Source organism: Hypanus sabinus, chromosome 11 (genome assembly GCF_030144855.1).
Source record: "Hypanus sabinus isolate sHypSab1 chromosome 11, sHypSab1.hap1, whole genome shotgun sequence".
NCBI classification, from domain to species: Eukaryota; Metazoa; Chordata; class Chondrichthyes; order Myliobatiformes; family Dasyatidae; genus Hypanus; species Hypanus sabinus.
The window spans coordinates 28,094,780-28,112,890 of NC_082716.1; positions in this window are offsets into that span (position 1 = coordinate 28,094,780).

Consider the following 18,111-nt stretch of genomic DNA (forward strand, 5'->3'; position numbering starts at 1 on the left):
AGTCCCCTTTTAAGAAGTATGGATTTGTCACAATAAATTATTAACCTCAGTCCTTCCTATGATTCATCACCATGAAATCATTTGCCAATCAATTTCAAAATAGTTCGAGGAAAATAGAGAAAAAAACCGATCTTCATTACCATTTTGAGAGACATAAATACATACAGGCCAAGCTGGAAAATATAATTATTTGATGATAGTTTATTTAGTAAACACTGAAGGGGGAAATATTTTAGATTTCAATATTATTCTTGAATTTCATTTTATAATACAGCAATACCCAGCACACAATATTGAGGGAATAATCTGATGGAAATTGTTAAGATGTAAGAAATTTCTTTTGAGCACTTAGTACTCAGAGGGGAACATTAAAATTCTTTCCCCTCCCTTGATGTTTGGTTGACTATTACTGAACTGTATTATGCTGTTTCCTACCCTCAAGCTGCTTCAGATAGCTGCCACTCCCCAGATATTCAAGAAATGCATGAAGAAGGCATTTAAGATGAGGGCTGAGACAAAGATAATAAACATTGAAATGCACCTCTGACACGATGGTAACCACCTATGGTTACACGCTTACATATCTTGCAGAGGAAAGGTAAGATTAGGCAGGATAAAAAGAACTGCGTAGCCTCTCCAGGTTTAGGAACATCACCGATTTCCTCAGTACAGTGAAGGTGGACGATTTCAAAGATACGTGCCATGGTGCTGTGATGAACATAAAAAAGGGTTAGGAAACATCTTTCAGTTTTAATGGTCAGAGGACCATATTGTAAAATAAAGAAACAAACATTATTTCATCCCAAAAGGGAAAGGAGGTTCTCACTCTAATTCCACTTAATAAACTAGGTTAAGTGAAAGGCTTTTCTCTTGCATATAGATTTTTGTTTGGCTCTGCTGTTAAATAGACAGAGAGGTAGGCCTGCCCATGTCTGCTGCCTGCATGAACTACTAAGCTGCAAATCAGCATGACCCAGTGTCTCTAACAGACTGAGTTAACGGAGCACAGAAAATCAGCACTGTCAGGAACCTGGAACATTTAATAATGCTTTGTCTCATCTGCAGAACACACGACACCAGCCGTGCACAGCTACTAAACAATGAAGTGGAAAATGATGGTAATCAGAGACAGTGCAGCAACGATTGGTGTGCAGTCACCAGTGTAATAAATGCATCCGTGGCCACTCGAGAGAATACCTGGCTTGTAATGACCCAAAACGGAGAAAGTACATATGGGAATATACTAAGTCTCCATTATAGGAGCTTACATAAGTCAGGCAAAATGTCACAGATGGAGCTCAGAGCCTTTAAAAATGACCCAAGTCCGCACGGTACTTTCTCAGTAGCTCTTCACTTCATTCTGTATTCTGTTATTGCTTCACCTTGTACGATCTCTCTGTGCTGTTGTAAGAAATTGATGTGAATGAATGGAGTGTAAAACAAACTTTTCACTATCCCTCAGTAGATGTGACAAAAATCAACCAATCCAAAATCCTCATCTCGCCTTCTGGACTAGCTGAGGCAGAACCTACAAATCCCACAGCAGCCATCTGAACTACCTCAACACCCAGAGAGCTGGAGTGAAGGGACATCTATCTCTGTCTTAGGAACTGAGAGTTCTTTTTAGGTATTTCTGTCTCATCTGTTGATGGCAGATTAGTAAAGTGGCAGAGTGATGTAGCTAGAGGAGCTGTTGTTTCACAATGCCAAAGACCTGGGTTCCGGCACTGTGACCTCAGATAATCTCCGTTGGAGCTTGCATGTTCTCACTGTGACTGCATTGATTCCCTCTTGATGCTCCATGTGTCATGGTCTGGTCTGGTCCGGAGCCCGCATTCTGGGTCTTGATCTGGTCTGCAGACTCCGGACTCCGGGTCTTGTAGCCGTCCCTCCTGTCACCCTTGAGCCAATTAGGATCCTCCTGGCTTAAGGAGGCACACCTGATGCCTATTCAGCTGGAAGGTTCTTATAAGGGATCCTGGGACTGAGTCTAGCTGGGGGTTGTTTTACCCTGTATGTGCTGATCATCTGTCTGGTTTGTGCTAGTTGTCTTGTTTCTGTGCTCTGGTCTGTGTGTCATGTTTGTTCTGCCTGTGCTATTTGTCTGGTTTGGTTTTGTTCTGTTCCTCCTGGCTTGGAGTCCCCACTGCTCACCTACTAGTTCTGCCAGTCTGTTCCCATTGTCAACCTGGTCCTAGTTCTCTTTTGTTCCCTTTCCCTGCTGGGTAGGTCAGGGCAGATTGCTGTTGCCTGATGGGGACTCTACCCCTATTCCCACCCCTTGCTTCTGATGGGTGGTACCCAGCACCTTCCCAGGTTTCCTGTGTCTTGCCCAGGCCTCTGTCCATGCCTCTGGGAGGTGGCCCTACCAAGGAGTTATGTAACCTGTCTGGAGGACTCTGCCCCTTTCCTACCCCTTGCATCTGTCAGGTAGGTCAGGCCAGATTGCTGTTACCTGGCTGAAGACCCTGCCTTGCCAGCCTGAACCCTAGTGTTACCTTTGCATGCCATGGTCTCCCCATCTTGTTCTATCCTCTAGTTATTCCTGTCTTGCCCCTAGTACTTCAGTGCTTGTGTCCTGCACTTGGGTCCATTCCATGTCCTCCCTGTGACACCATGTTCCTCCAAAAGATGTGTGGGTTGGTAGGTTAACTGGAAAATGTAAGTGTCTTGAGCTGTAAGACCATTGGATTATAAGAAGTAAAGTTAGACCATTCAGCCCATTGAATCTACTCTGCCATGTGATCATGGCTGATTATCATCTCTCCCAGCCCCATTCTCCTGCCTTCTCAACAAAACCTTTGATGCATTTACTAATCAAGTCTCTATCCACCTCTATAAACATACCCAGTGACTTGGCCTCCACAGCTGTCTGTATCAATGAGCTACAGAGTGTCACTACCCTCTGGCTGAAGAAATTATTCCTCATCTGTTCTGAAGGGGTGTCCTTGTATTTTGAGGCTGTGCTCTCTGACACTAGACTCTCCCACTATAGGAAACATCTTTTCCATGTCCACTCTATATGGACCTATCAATATTTGGTATATTTCAGTGAGGTCTCCTCTCAAACTTCCAGCTCCAGTGAGTACAGGTGCAAAGTAATCAAATGCTCCTCATGTCTTGTACAATAATCCTTTCATTCCCAGGATCATTCTCATAAACCACCTCAGGACCCTTTCTAATACCAGCACATCCTTTCTCAGATTTGAGGCCCAAGTTAATGGGTAAGTGGTTGACACTTGAAGAGATGGATTCTGTGATGTATGGCTCTGATTCCTTGTGTTTTTTTGGGGGGGGGGGGTGGAGCAAGTAAAATTCTGAAAATACCTATTAGTTTTCAAAATGTTTACTACTTCTGTCAAATATTCCCTTTCCCTATTCTAGGTGTGTGAAGGAAGACTGTCAACTCTTCCCTAATGTCAGAGAATGGGAACAGAATTTACCCCATCAAGCCTGTTCTCCCACTTAATGAGGTTATGCTGACCTTTAACCTAACTTTGTACATCAGTTGCCAATCAACTTTTGTCCCTTATCCCTATTTGTGTTCAGTTAATAAAGTTATCAAATTTTAAACTTTGCTCAGTGCAGGTTATTTCTATTTCTCCAAAGTTCAGCCTAAATCTATTTGGGAGGGAAAACTTTTGCAACAAATGATCTACTGGAGAGACTCAATGGGCTGAGCAGTATCCAAGGGAGGAAGGGAACTGTTCATGTATCAGATTGAAACCCTACATCAGGACTCCTAATGGATGCTCACAAGGCATTAAAATCCTGACTCTTAATTAAAAAAAATCAAACTAATGCAGTAATTCTTGTACACAAGAAATTCTACAGATGCTGGAAAATAAAAGCAAAATGCTTGAGGAACTCAGTAGGTCAGGCAGCATTCATGAAAGTAAGTGTACAATTAATGTTTCAGGCTGACACCTTTCTTGTGGACTGTAATGGAAGGGGGGATGATGCCTGAATAAAAAGATGGAGGAAGGAGCAGGAGGATAGCTAGAAGGTGAGAGGTGGAGCTAAATGGGTGGGATAGGTAAAGGGCTGGCAAAGAAGAAATCTGATAGGAGAGGAGAGTGGACCAGAGGAGAAAGGGAAAGAGGAGGGGCTCCAAGGGAAGGTGATAGGCAGGTGAGAAGTGGTAAGGGTCCAGAATGGGGAATTGAAGAAGATGGGAGGCAGAGGGATTTTGTTTTTTAGCCAGAAGGAGAAATCAATATTCACGCCATCAAGTAGAAGACTACCTAAATGGAATACAAGCTGTTGCTTCTCCACTCTGAGGGTAGCCTCATGGCTTTATCGAGGGTAAGTAGCGAGTGTAAATATTGCTGTGCTTTTGGTCAAGTCTCAACAAGACTAGCAAGAAAAGATAGGAGTTAAGCACCACCATAATAGAACGCTAGTTAGCTGGATCATGCATACTTGGGAGCGCAATTGGTGGACCTGTGGCGTAACTTGCCTGCGCGGGCATGTAGACCCTGCTGCAGAATCCGTGGTTGTGACAATAATAAACTGATTCCAGTTACAAATTGCAAATCCAATTCCGACCATGGTACAAGGATGAAACACTTTAGGAGTATTCTCAGAGACGTTAATGAATGCTTCTTGTGTTGTTTACTCTTGCAAATGCCTGTGAGGACAGATCCAGCCAAATTATTATTTATGCGATGACTTGTAACTTTGGTGACATTGCCATTTAGCAGAAGTCTGGAGGAAAATTTGTTGCTTGTATAAACAAATACCTCAGGATTTCTTTTCAATTTACAAGCCATTTGAAAAGTTCAGTTCTGACACCAGGTTCCCCACAGCACCTTGGGGAAGGAATTCTGGTCAGCTTTTGATTAATTTTGGTTCACCATGAGTTATGTCATCTTGCTGAAGAAATGATTACTCCAATATCACAGGAGGGAATTCTAAATTTCCATTGTACTTTGTATGTAGAAGTGGTTCCTAAATGCATTCCTCGAAGTGCCTGCTTCAATATTTCGACTAGGCCTTGCTGCTCAAAGGACTGGCTTCATTTGTCACAAATACTGTACATTGAAACATACAGCGAAATGTGCAGTTTGCATCATGTGAAATCAGTGGGGATTATGCTGGTTCACTACACTTCTGGCTCCAACAATGTATGTTCCAAACTCACTATCCTTACCTATGTCTTTGGAATCTCACTAACCTTAACCATGTGTCTTTGCAATGTGGGAAGAAAATGGAGCACCTGGAGGAAACCCATAGGTCACAGGGAGAACATACAAACTCCTTACAGACAGTGGAGTTGAATCAAACCATGATCTTACACGAACCGCTACGCAGCCACATCAGTCCAAGAGTTCCAAAATACTGAAATGTAAGTATAAGGTGGATGCATAACCTTCACACCTTCATTCCGTCTTTGTGAAGAAGCACAACTTTGGTGAGTAGGATTTCTCCTGATAACTCGGCTAAGGTTTCGGAAGATACAAATCAATATGCAAAGTATCAACGCATCTGTTTGTAAATCCGGTCTGCACTTCCAGTTTAAGTGGCAAGCTGACCAATCATGAAGGTATATAAGAAAAAAGTTACAGTTCAGGCAACACACACAAAATGCTGGAGGAACTCAGCAGGCCCGGCAGCACCTGTAAACAGTCGATGTTTGATGCTCATCAGGACAGGAGAAAAAAAAGATGAGTAGAAGGTGGGTGGAGGGGAGTGAGAAACACAAGGTGAAACCAGGGGTTGGAGTGGAAGGGGGAGGGATGAAGTAAAGAGCTGCAAAGTTGATTGGTGAAAGAGATACAGTGCTGGAGAGGGGTAATCTAATAGGACAAGACAGAAGGCCAGTGTGGTGAACTATGTGCCTGTCGGGACACGCCCCTGCTGACTGCTCCTGTGGCTCCTCCCACAGGCCCCTGTATAAAGGAGACCTGCGGCCTGAAGCTCGGCCTCAGTCTCCAAGACCTTGTATGATAGACACTCACTCCTGGTTCCTTCTTCCAGTCAATAAAAGCCGATATCTCGCCTACGTCTCAGTGTGAGTTATTGATGGTGCATCAGCCAGGGAAGAAAGAAAAGGGGGAGCAGTACTAGAGGGAGGCAATGGGCTGACAAGGAGATAAGGTGAGAGGGAAAAGGGGATGGTGAAGGAGAGGTGGGGGCATTACCGGAAGTTGGAGAAATCGATGTTCATACCATCAGGTTGGAAGCTACCCAAATGGAATATAAGGTGTTGTTCCTCCATCCTGTGTGTGGCCTCAATCCGACAGCAGGGGAGGCCATGGACTGACATATCGGAATGGGAGTGGGAAGTGCAATTAAAATGGGTGACCACCGAGGACCCCATTTTCTTTCTGGCGGATGGGGTGTAATTGCTCGGTGAAGCAGTCTCGCAGTCAACGTCAGGTCCCACTGATATACAGGAGGCCACACTGGGAATACTGGACACAGTATATGACCCAACAGACTCACAGGTGAAGTGTCACCTCAGCTGGAAGGACTGTTTGAGGCTGTGAATGAGAGTGAGGGAAGAGATGCAGCATGTGTTCTGCCTGCAAAGATAAGTGCCAGGAGGGAGCTCAGTTGGGAGGGACACATGGACAAGGGAGTCACATAGGGAGTGATCCTTGTGGAAAGCAGAAAATGATGAGCGGAGGGAAAGATGTGCTTGATGGTGGGATCGTGTTGGCGATGGCAGAAGTTGTGGAGAATTATGTGCTGGATGTGGAGGCTGGTGGGGTGGTAGGTGAGGACAAGAGGAACCCTATCCCTGGTAGGGTGGTGGGAGCATCAGGTGAGAGGAGACATGCATGAAATGGAAGCGATGCGGTTGAGGGCAGCGTGATGGTGGAGGAAGGGAAGTCCCTTTCTTTGAAGAAGGACATCTTTATTCTGGAATGAACAGCCTCATCATGAGAGCGGAGATGGTAAAGGTCCTGCTGAAAGGTCTTGGTCTGAAATGTTGACTGTACTCTTTTCCATCAATGCTGTCTGGCCTGCTGAGTTCCTCCGGCATCTTGTCTACGTTGCTTGGATTTCCAGCATCTGCAGGTTTTCTCTCGTTTGTTACAACTCAGAAGCATTTTGATGTCTGTGTGGATGTTTATCATGACATGGGCTACCTAGTTGAATTTAGTTCACCTGCTTATGGAGGGAGCAGAACATAGATTTCCCAGAATCCCAGAAGGCCACCTGATCTCTGAAGTTTAAATTACACAAACTGGTGATGCATGTTATTGGGATTGAAAAGGTTAAACTATCCATTTGGCTATATTTTCAAGTTGTTAGGCTAACTGCCTGCATAAAGAGTGTGACACTAAAGACAAGATTCTGCGGATGCTGGAAATCTTGAGCAACACCAAAACGCTGGAACAATTCAGCAAGTCAGGCAGCATCTACGGAGGAAAAAAACAGTTGATGTTTCAGGGTGAGACCCTTCTTCAGGACATGATTGTCATTCCTGAAGTAGAGTCTCAGTCTGAAGCATTGATTATTTATTTTCCTCCGTAGATGCTGCCAGATCTATTGAGTTCCTCCAGCATTTTACTCTGTGTTATTAGTGAGACATTAATTGGCTTGTTGGGAGACTAGGATAAGAAGACAGACTAAACATCAGAGCAAGGCTTTTCAGGAGTGGTTAGGGGAACTATTTAGGTGTAGGAAGTTGCTGGGGCTTAAACTCATCTTAACAAATAGCAACTAATACAGATTCAATTGTTGATATTAAACCTGAGATTAACCATTTTTGGTTACCTACAGTAATTGTATTTGGGAAATAAGGCAAAGGTAGAATTTACAGAGCTCCTACGTTATAATTAAGAATGGGATAAGGTTCAAGGTGTACTTCCCCAATTGTTTCCTTATACTCATGGTTGTTAGTCAGTCTTTGTTTTTGATTGGGTATAGTTTTTCATAAATTCTACTATATCTGTTTATTTTCCTGTAAATTCCTGCAAGAAGATGAATCTCATGGTAGTAGGTGGTGATAAATATGTGCTTTGATAATAAACTTACTTTGACTTTGTTCCCATGTTTCGTAATTCCCCATACCTAGGAATATTATCGAACTACAGGCTGAATGTTGAAAATCTGGCTAACGAAGAACTAATAGTTTTGAACTTAATTCACTTTGGTAGTTATTTAATATCTAACACCAGATCATTTAGTTGGGCACTTATTCTCAGCAGCTGTCACTTCCAGTGGTGTGCTGGCCTAACTCCTGCTCTCCAAGACAACCTGAGCAATTCTTGGCCTTACCAGGCCCAGTCCAAACCCCCAAGCTCTGCTGCCTGTGATCTCTCATGTGTTTACTTTTTTGCCATTGCAATGGGGTCAAAAAGGCCATCAGATACCACTTCAGGTAATAGAACTACAGAATCATAGAACACTACTGCACAGAAACAGGCCATTTGGCCCTTCTAGTCTGTGCTGAAACTTTATTTCGCTAGTCCCATTGACCTGCACCCAGTCCTTACTTTAAAGAGGAAGCATAATTGTATCCTTATTCGGTAAGTATGAAAGAAAACATTTCCTTTCAATACTCTGTGCCTCAATTCCCAAAATCAAGGAAAATCACCGTCTCAGCACCAATGGCATTCAATTTTGGACATGTACTAGTAGTAGGAAGCCATGATCCAAGGGTATCATGGGTTTGTGCCTCTGGTGGACTGTGTTCTCTCCAGGGTGCAAGCCTGGGGGGGAAGATTTGAAAAACCAGCTGTTGCTCTTCACGTCACTGCCATAGTCCAAGGGAAGGGCAAGCGCTGATACTGCTTGGCACTAGTGTCGTCACAGAGATTGTCAGAGTGGAGTTGTAAACAACATCGAGCTGCCTTCGGGACCCCAGCTCCGGATTTCTTCCTCGGGGTTTATTCCTGAAGCCTTTCCCGTGGGTGGGTATGGCCGCAAGGCAGCGGAGGTTTACAGTCAGAGTTTTCCTTCTCCATCCAAGGCCGATGGGCCCCACCTGCCTGAAGGACATGTACTAACATTACCCATTTAATTATATTTATACAATTTACTTCAACAATATCTTATGAGATTGCACATTCTAATGTTCTACATAAATATTTTATTTGCCTTCTGATTCTTTTTGAGATCATTTTAAAATTTGGCACTTATCATCTCACTTACCAGTGGGAATTGATGTTATTAATTTTAACATGATCATTTTAAGGGCCACTAATTAGATGAACCCTTCAAACGAAGAGCAAAGCTAAGCTTTTCAGACGGAAGTTCTCTGACAGTACATGCATTGCTTCCTTAGGAAGAAGGAGTTACTCAATATTTATACATCTCCTGCAGCTAGCTGTACTTGTTCTGATTTATAAGCAGAACATCTACTAACCATCAAGCTCCTTGCTTGGTCTACAACTGCATCAATAACAGACCTGAGTTCCTTAAAGTCATGATTTCACATGATGTTTCTCTTGGACTGTGACCTAGCACAACAAATGGAAGAAACAATGAGATTCACAATTCAAAGTAAATTATTTGTTGATGTTAGGTATCTGGCTCAGCATGATTTGTGACCTTTGCAGCCTATCCTATGATGTAAAGGGGTGAATAAATGGTTAGGGATGGAATTGAAGATTACAGATGAAAGTGCTGCTCTGTGTTTGGACTGCTGAGATGTGAAAAATATTCTTGAAATATAACAGGTCATGGTTCAACAATGTTACACAGATATCCTCAATTACCTTAGAGACTTGGGGAAGCCTGTGCAGAATATTATCATATTGGTATATACAGCCTTTCCTGTGATTGTTAGAGAATATCTGAGGTGTTGCACTGAACATGAGTCTCTTGAGCCCTGGATACCTCAACTTCATTTTAATGTGGGTTCATGTGCTGTCCTATTCCTCTTCAGCTGTTTTTGTGTCTATTAGTTTTGTGAGATCTTTCCCAGATCCCAGTAACTGCACATAGACATACTTTATTGATCCCGAGAGAAATTGGGTTTCATCACTGCCGCACCAACCAAGAATAGTGAAGAAATATAGCAATATAAACCATAAATAATTAAATAATAAGTTAATCATGCCAAGTGGAAATAAGTCCAGGACCAACCTGTTGGCTCAAGGTGTCCGACACTCCGAGGGAGGAGTTGTGAAGTTTGATGGCCACAGGCAGGAACGACTTCCTATGACACTCAGTGTTGCATCTCGGTGGAATGAGTCTCTGGCTGAATGTACTCCTATGCCTAACCAGTACATTATTGGGTGGATGGGAGACATTGTCCCAGGTGGCATGCAACTTGGACAGCATCCTCTTTTCAGACACCACCGTCAGAGAGTCCAGTTCCACCCCCACAACATCACTGGCCTTGTGAATGAGTTTGTTGATTCTGTTGGTGTCTGCTACCCTCAGCCTGCTGCCCCAGCACACAACAGCAAACATGATAGCACTGGCCACCACAGCCTCGTAGAACATCCTCAGCAGATCCTACCAGAACTTCCTACCAGAATGGCAACTAAATCCTGGCCAGAAAGTAAGAATATTAATATTTCAAATTGGTTACAATTATCACTGGTTTAAGGGGATCTAATGGAATATAAATAATATTTTAAACAACAAAAAAGCCTGCTGGAAGAAGTTGGTTGGGTTGAACAGCATCTGCGGGAGGAAAGGAATTTATTTATTTTGAGGCACTGCGTGGAGCAGATCCTTCCAGCCCAATCAGCCTCACTGCTCAGCAACCCACCTATTTAACCCTAGCCTAGTCACTGGACAATTTACCATGGCAAATTAACCGACTAATTGGTATGTTTTTGTATTGTGGGAGGGAACGAGAACACATGGAGGAAGCCCACGTGGTCACGGCAAAGATGCGCAAACTCATTATGGACGGTGTCAGGATAACTGAGCTGTAATAGTGTCATGCTAACCGCCACGCTACCGTGACACCCTAATTGTCGACTTTCAGGATGAAACCTGCATTGCCAGTAACCCGCTGACGGTTGAAAATCTGTAATCTATTGAAATATTTGGATCGATATCACAAAATAGAAACTTTAAACTGCAGCACTTGAAACTGATTCCCACAGCATCATTAACAACCTCAGCTCACCCTCAAACACTTTAGAGCTGATGAAGCCATTGAAAAATGTAGCCTCTGTTTTAGTGGAGGAGATGTGTTGTCGATCTAAACATGGAAAAAATTCATAAATAGCATTGAAATAAACGGGCACATCATCTGCTTTCAGCACTGCGATAAATATTAGTCAGGTGCTGGAAGAATAGAAATACATCCTTGTTTCCACAAAACACGGTGTGCTCTGTTGATGAAATTTATTCCCATTGACCTCATTGACTTACAAATGCTGAGTACAGTCTGAGCAATTGATGATGAATTTCTATTCCCCTGCATTTTATCTTCCATGCGTATTTGGAGGGCAGATCAGGCCATGGTTTATTATATCTTTCAGAAAATATCACCTGGAATAGTGCAGTAGTCCCTCTACAGAGTACTGATGAATTAGCCATATTATGTGCTCAAGCCTTTGACACCGAACCACTAACTAGGAGGTCCCTATGCACTTTGCATTGGTAAGTGCATCACCTATAAAATACAAAGAAAAATAAACCAAAATGTCAACCAAGGCAAAGTTACTCTATAATTTCCAATTGAACTAAACCTGCTGCACTTTCTGGGAATTCTGGTTGTGCTTTGAATGAACTTTTATGGATTATGTTTCTCTGGAATATTACTCATTTTGGTATGAGGCGTATTTATTTATTTCTGGAGATACAGCTTGGAATAGTCCTTCCACCCCTTTGAGCCACACTGCACAGCAACCACCCCCAGATTTAATCTGAGCCTAATCAAAAGACAATTTACAATGACCAATTAGCCTACCAACCAATATGTCTTTGGACTGTGGGAGGAAACCCACACGGTCACGGGGAGAACGTACATACTTCTTACAGGCAGTGGCAGGAATTGAACCTGGGTTGCCTGTACTGTATAACGTTGCGCTAACCTCTATGCTACTGAGCCACCCCAAAGATAGGGTAAACGCAAGCAGGCTTTTTCACTTTTTGACTGCTCCTTTCAACGGATGCTGCCCGACCTGCTGAGTTCATCCAGCTTGTTTGTATGTGTTGATTTGACCACAGCATCTGCAGTGTACTTTGTGTTTTTCCACTGAAGTTGGGTGAGACTATAAGTAGAGGTCATGGGTTAAGAGTGAAAGGTGAAATATTTAAGGGGAAAGTGAAGGGAAACGTTTGTACTCAGAGGGTGGTGAGCAATGTTCCCTCTAACTTTTAGTAGTCAGTGAGCGCAAAACCCTTATGTTGTGCAGATTTTTTTCCTGTGACAAAAGTATGTGCGAACTGAATGCACACATAGCACAGTTTATGATGTAAAACTGCACAGAATAACAACAAAATAACATATGTATTTAAGCCACTCAGTTACTTTTTCTCTCTCCTGTCTTTGGCATTTACCCATTCTTTGTAAACTCTATCTAGACTAATAGCACTTCCATCCAGTTGATAGCTTTTGATTCTCATTAACATAACCAAATGACATTCACCTCATGAGCTTTCGTTGTAGCAGTTTCTACTATTTTGTTAAGCCGTTCAGCTTTAAACAAATTTGCAGTTCCTTTGCACTTCACACGCTTTGCTTCTTTTGAATTTGACATAGTGAATCAGTACTTTTTTTCAATAAAAACTTAGTAAACTATCTACAGGATTTGAAACAGATCTTTGTAAACTTTACGATATGAACACTATCGACCAAAGATGGCTGCCGCTGTGTTGCAGCTGTACAAACATGAACAGGAAAAGTGAGGTGAAGTAAATTAGTGACGTGTGTGTGGTATTTGAAAACCTGACTAATTAGTTAACAGAAACGTTTAGCTAAAAGATTATTTTCAATACGTATAATTATTAATTCATTATTTTAGGTAACTAACCTTTTGTGTGCACACTAATTTCCTTTGTGCGCTTGTTGAAAACGTATGTGGGTGCACACGTGCACAGCTTAGATGGTGGTGAGAGTATAGTGAGTTACCTGTGGAAGTGGTGGATATGTGTTTGATTCCAATATTTACTACAAATTTGGATAGATACGTGGATGGGAGGGTTATGAAGGCCGATGGTCCAGTTGTAGATTGATGGGACTAAGGAGCATAAAGGGTTAGCATGGAGTAGATGGGGTGAAGAGCCTGTTTCAGTGACTCCATGACTCTATGTACTCTAGACCCTCTCTCACTGCTCCACCTCTGTCGTTTCTTCAGCATTTGCGATCTTTTGAGTCCTGTTATGTGTTACCTGGTCAGTTTAGCTCCCACATTTTTGCATCATATGTGCTGTCCAGGTCCTGCTTGGACTTTAGATGCCGAGACCTCCTGAGGCAGATCTTCAGCACTTGAAATAAAGACTCTGGAGTGTAATTATCAGCTTCATAATGGAGGGATCTTACTTGGACTATGTGATCATAAACACAAGAGATTCTGCAGATGCTTGAAATCCAGATGAATGGTCTCAGCCTGAAATGTCGACTGTTACAAACTATTTCTTATTTGAGCCTGGAAAAAATTAGAAGCACTATTTTTGACTCATCAATTAAATTTGTAGAAACTTGGAGACCGTTTATTCGACATTTTCATATGAATTAATTTGGCCCTTTCCAGACCTTTCTGCTTATTCATGTTCAGGTATGGAGTTCTGGAGTTTGTTGACACTATCATATACTTGTAAACTATTATTGTTGCCCATGTTAGTTTAGTTTAGAGTTTTATTTTTCTTAATATATACTTTTTTTCACATATTTTCAAATTTTTTTTCTTTTTTAATGGTTATTTTTGTTTTTTTTTTCATATATAATCATATGGACTTGATTGATTAAGGTATTTTCTTCTGTTGATGTTTAATAGGATATTGTTATCTTATTATCAACGTGATTTCAAGTCTATTGTATTCATAATTTACTCATTATTATGTTATGTTTTTTTTTGTGTATATGTGAAAATCAATAAAAAGATTGAAAAAGAAAGAAAGAAAAAGACTGTTTATTCCTCTCCACTGATAATGCCTGACCTGCTGAGTTCCTCCAGCATTTTGTGTGTGCTACTTATTTGGACATTGATCCTGGGAAAGTCTCTGGCATTATATTGGTCCTAAATCCTTTCCATCATTTTCACTGGGAATGTTTTTATGTCAGAGAATTTCTACTGGGATACTCAAGTGGGTCGAAAGTGAGAAATCAAAACCAAAGTCAGAATTATAATTATAAAACCATTCCACCATGTATACGCCTTGCATTCTATTTTATAGCTAAGCTCTGACAGATTTTATTCCTATCTTCAATTTTTTGATGTTTTAGCTTAATTGGTATTGGAAATTATAGAGTGGCTTAGACTTGTTTGACATTTTGCTTAGTTTTCATGGCATTTTATAGGGGACACATTTACCAATGCATGACATTTTAGGTTGGAAGAAAGATATGTGCTTTAATCTTTTAATATGCAGCATACAGTATATGTTGGACTGTGCCTGATTAGCTTGTTGGCCAATCAAATTTAAATAATTATCATTTCCATTTGGAATATAGGCAATGTATGTTATACAACTTGGCTTGTCTTCAATTTAAAATAAAATACAGTGTCCCTGTTCTCTCTCGCGTGCATTCTTATATAGCTGAATGCAGACTGTTACTGGCTATCAAATTCCTGAACAGAAAAGAAAATGCATTTAAAGCTAGAAAAGCATGCCTGCTTCACTTAAACATTACTTCTGCTCAGGCAGTGCACCTTTTCCATGGGATGGCTTCTGGATTTTAAACTCCTTTGGAGGACATTGCAGTATATAGACAAGGCTAAGATTTCACTGTTTAACTGGGTGAGTGCTCTATTGTGGGAGGAACTGCTTTATAGAAGATGCTCTCAACCAATGTTCTCCTCTGTCAGTTCAGGTGAATCCAAAAGATCACAAGACACTTTAGAAAAGATCTTCTGGAGCCTCCCCGGAGGTTTTCCGAGAAGGGCTCAGGGAAACAAAGGAAGTATTTTTCCTGAGTGGTGACAAGAATGTACCAATATTGTGGAGTCAGTGAGGTAAGTGCTGGAAATGGGACATAAAATTAGAAAATGTAGCCAATATGCAGCTTCATTAAAGCTTTTTCAACAACATCAGGACCCTCATGAACAAACCCATCAGTAATAGATCTGAACACCTCTTTGCTGGTAATTTAACTGCTCCCAAATTGATATAAAATGTTTATAAGGATAGAGATTATTTGTTACATGTACAACAAATCAATAACTGGCACAGTCTGAGGATTGTGTTGGGGGAAGCCCACCAGCGTTGCCACATTTCAACGCCAACATAGCGTGCCCACAGCTTACTAACCCTATGTGTCTTTTTCGATCATGGGAGGAAGCCAGGGGACTCAGCGGCAACCCACAAAGTCAAGGGACGAATGTACAAACTCCTCACAGACAGCGATGGGAGTAGAACCCCGATCGGTGATCACTGGTACTGTAAGGTATGGCATGAACCTCTACACTCCTGTGCCACCATTTGTTGGATATAAATGAAAATAACCACCTCTTTCTCTTCAGGATAATTTAACTTAGCTGCACTCAACTGCTAATGCCTTTCAAACTCGCCCTATCTTTGTCTTATAGGCTCAGAGAAATATACAGGTTGGAAATGAGCCCTTCAGCCCATTGCATCCATGCTGGTCATTCCCAGCTACAGAAACTTGCCTGCATTAGATCCTTATTCTTCCATGCCTTACCAATTTAAATGCCTCTTAAATGTGGTGATTGATTGTGTCTGACTCCAGCACCTCCTCTGTGGATCTCCCTCAGCATCTGATCATTGCAATTGAATGTAAATTTCAAAGTTCAAAGTATGTATGCATTATACAACCTTGAGGTTTGTCTCTTTACAGGCAGCCGCAAAACAAAGAAAATGAAAGGAACCCAGTGAAAGGAAAAACAGACTGTCAAACACCCGATGTGCTGAGAGAGAGAGAAAAAATAAACCATGCAATCAATAAGGTAAGCAAATATCATTCAGAGCAAAAGTGAGTCTACAGACACAACGCTAGGCATCACTGTAGCCGGAGCAGGCCACAGCCTCAATTCAAGGCAGAGCTGAGTAAATGTCTCAGAGCAGTGAGCTGAACCAGCTGGGTCCTTGCTCTGGTCCAAACACCCTGCCTTTTCAATCTGGTGTCTAAATTGTCCAAACATCGGGTCATTTCTCGCTCTAGGATCTGAGCCCTGTCGCTTCGATGTGTTCTTGGCATGGACCTCGCTGCATGTTTCGGCCTTTACCTGACCTTTCCAAACTGACCTGGCACTTAGATCAATCAAAGCAACACGTTCAACACGCTGGAGGAACTCAGCAGGTCGGGCAGCATTCGTGGAAACGAGCAGGGCCGAGACCCTTCGACAGGACTCAAGAGGGAGGGGGCAGGGGCCCTATAAAAAAGGTGGGGGTGAGGGTGGAAAGTGCCAGGAGAAAAACCAATAAGAGAAAAGATCAAGGGGTGGGGGAGGGGAAGCAGGGAGGGGATAGGCAGGAGAGGTGAAGAAGGAATGTAAGTGGAAAGCACTATGTGTAGAAGAAGGCAGAATCATGAGAGAGGTGATAGGCAGCTGGAGGGGGAGGCAGAGTGCAACTGGGATGGGGGAAGGGAGAGGGAGAGAATTACTGGAAGTTGGAGAATTCGATGTTCATACCAAGGGGCTGGAGACTACCCAGACAGTATATGAGGTGTTGCTCCTCCAACCTGAGTGTGGCCTCATCATGGCAGTAGAGGAGGCCATGTATGGACATATCCGAATGGGAATGTGAAGCAGAGTTGAAGTGGGTGGCAACTGGGAGATCCTGTCTGTTGTGGCGGACAGAGCGGAGGTGCTCGACGAAGCGGTCCCCCAATCTGCATCGGGTCTGCAGATGTAGAGCAGGCCGCACCGGGAGTACCGGATGCAGTAGATGACCCCAACAGACTCGGAAGTGAAGTGTTGCCTCAATTGGAAGGACTGTTTGGGGCCCTGAATATTGGTAAGAGAGGAGGTGTAGGGACAGGTGTAGTATTTACGCTTGCAGGGATAAATGTCAGGTAGGAGATCTATGGGAAGGGACATGTGGACCAGGCAGTTATGGAGGGGACAATCCCTGCGGAAAGCAGAGAGGGGTAGAGAGGGAAAGATGTCCTTAGTGGTGGGGTCCTGTTGAAGGTGGTGGAAGTTGTGGAGATGATGCACCATCAATAACTCACTCTGAGACGTAAAGGCGAGATATCGGCTTTTATTGACTGGAAGAAGGAACAAGCGGTGAGTGACCATCATACTACATCCTGGAGACTGAGAGGCTGGGCTCAGACCTCCATCACCTTTATACAGGGGTCTGTGGGAGGAGCCACAGGAGCAGTCAGCAGGGGGCGTGTCCAGACAGGTATATGTAGTTCACCACAGGAGGATAATATGCTGGATCTGGAGGCTGGTGGGGAAGTAGGTGAGGACAAGGGGAACTCAGTGGTGACGGGAGGATGGGGTGAGGACTGAAGTGCGGGAAATGGAGGAGATGCAGGTGAGGGCATCATTGATGATGGCAGAAGGGAAACCACAATCCTTAAAGAAAGAGGACATTTGAGATGTCCTGGAACGGAAAGCTTCATCCTGGGAGTATCCTGGGAGGAACTGGGAATAGGGAATAGCATTTTTGCATTTGGCAGGGTGGGAAGAGGTATAATCGAGGTAGTTATGAGAGTCAGTGGGTTTATAGAAGATGTCAGTGGACAGTCTGTCTCTGGAGATGGAGACGGAGAGATCGAGAAAGGGGAGAGAAGCTTCCGAGATAGTCCAAGTGAATTTGAGGGCTGGGTGGAAGTTAGAGGCAAAGTCAATGAAATTAATGAGCTCAGCATGGGTGCAGGAAGCAGCACCAATGTAGTCATCAATATAGCAAAGGAAAAGTTGGGGAGCAGTACCAGTATAGATTTAGAGCATAGGCTGTTCCACATAACCAACAGAGATGCAGGCATGGCTGGGGCCCAAGTGAGTGCCCATAACTACACCCTTGATCTGAAGAAAGTGGGAAGAGCCAGAAGAGAAGTTATTAAGTGTGAGTACCAGTTCCGCCAACCAGAGGAGTGTGGTGGTGTTGGGG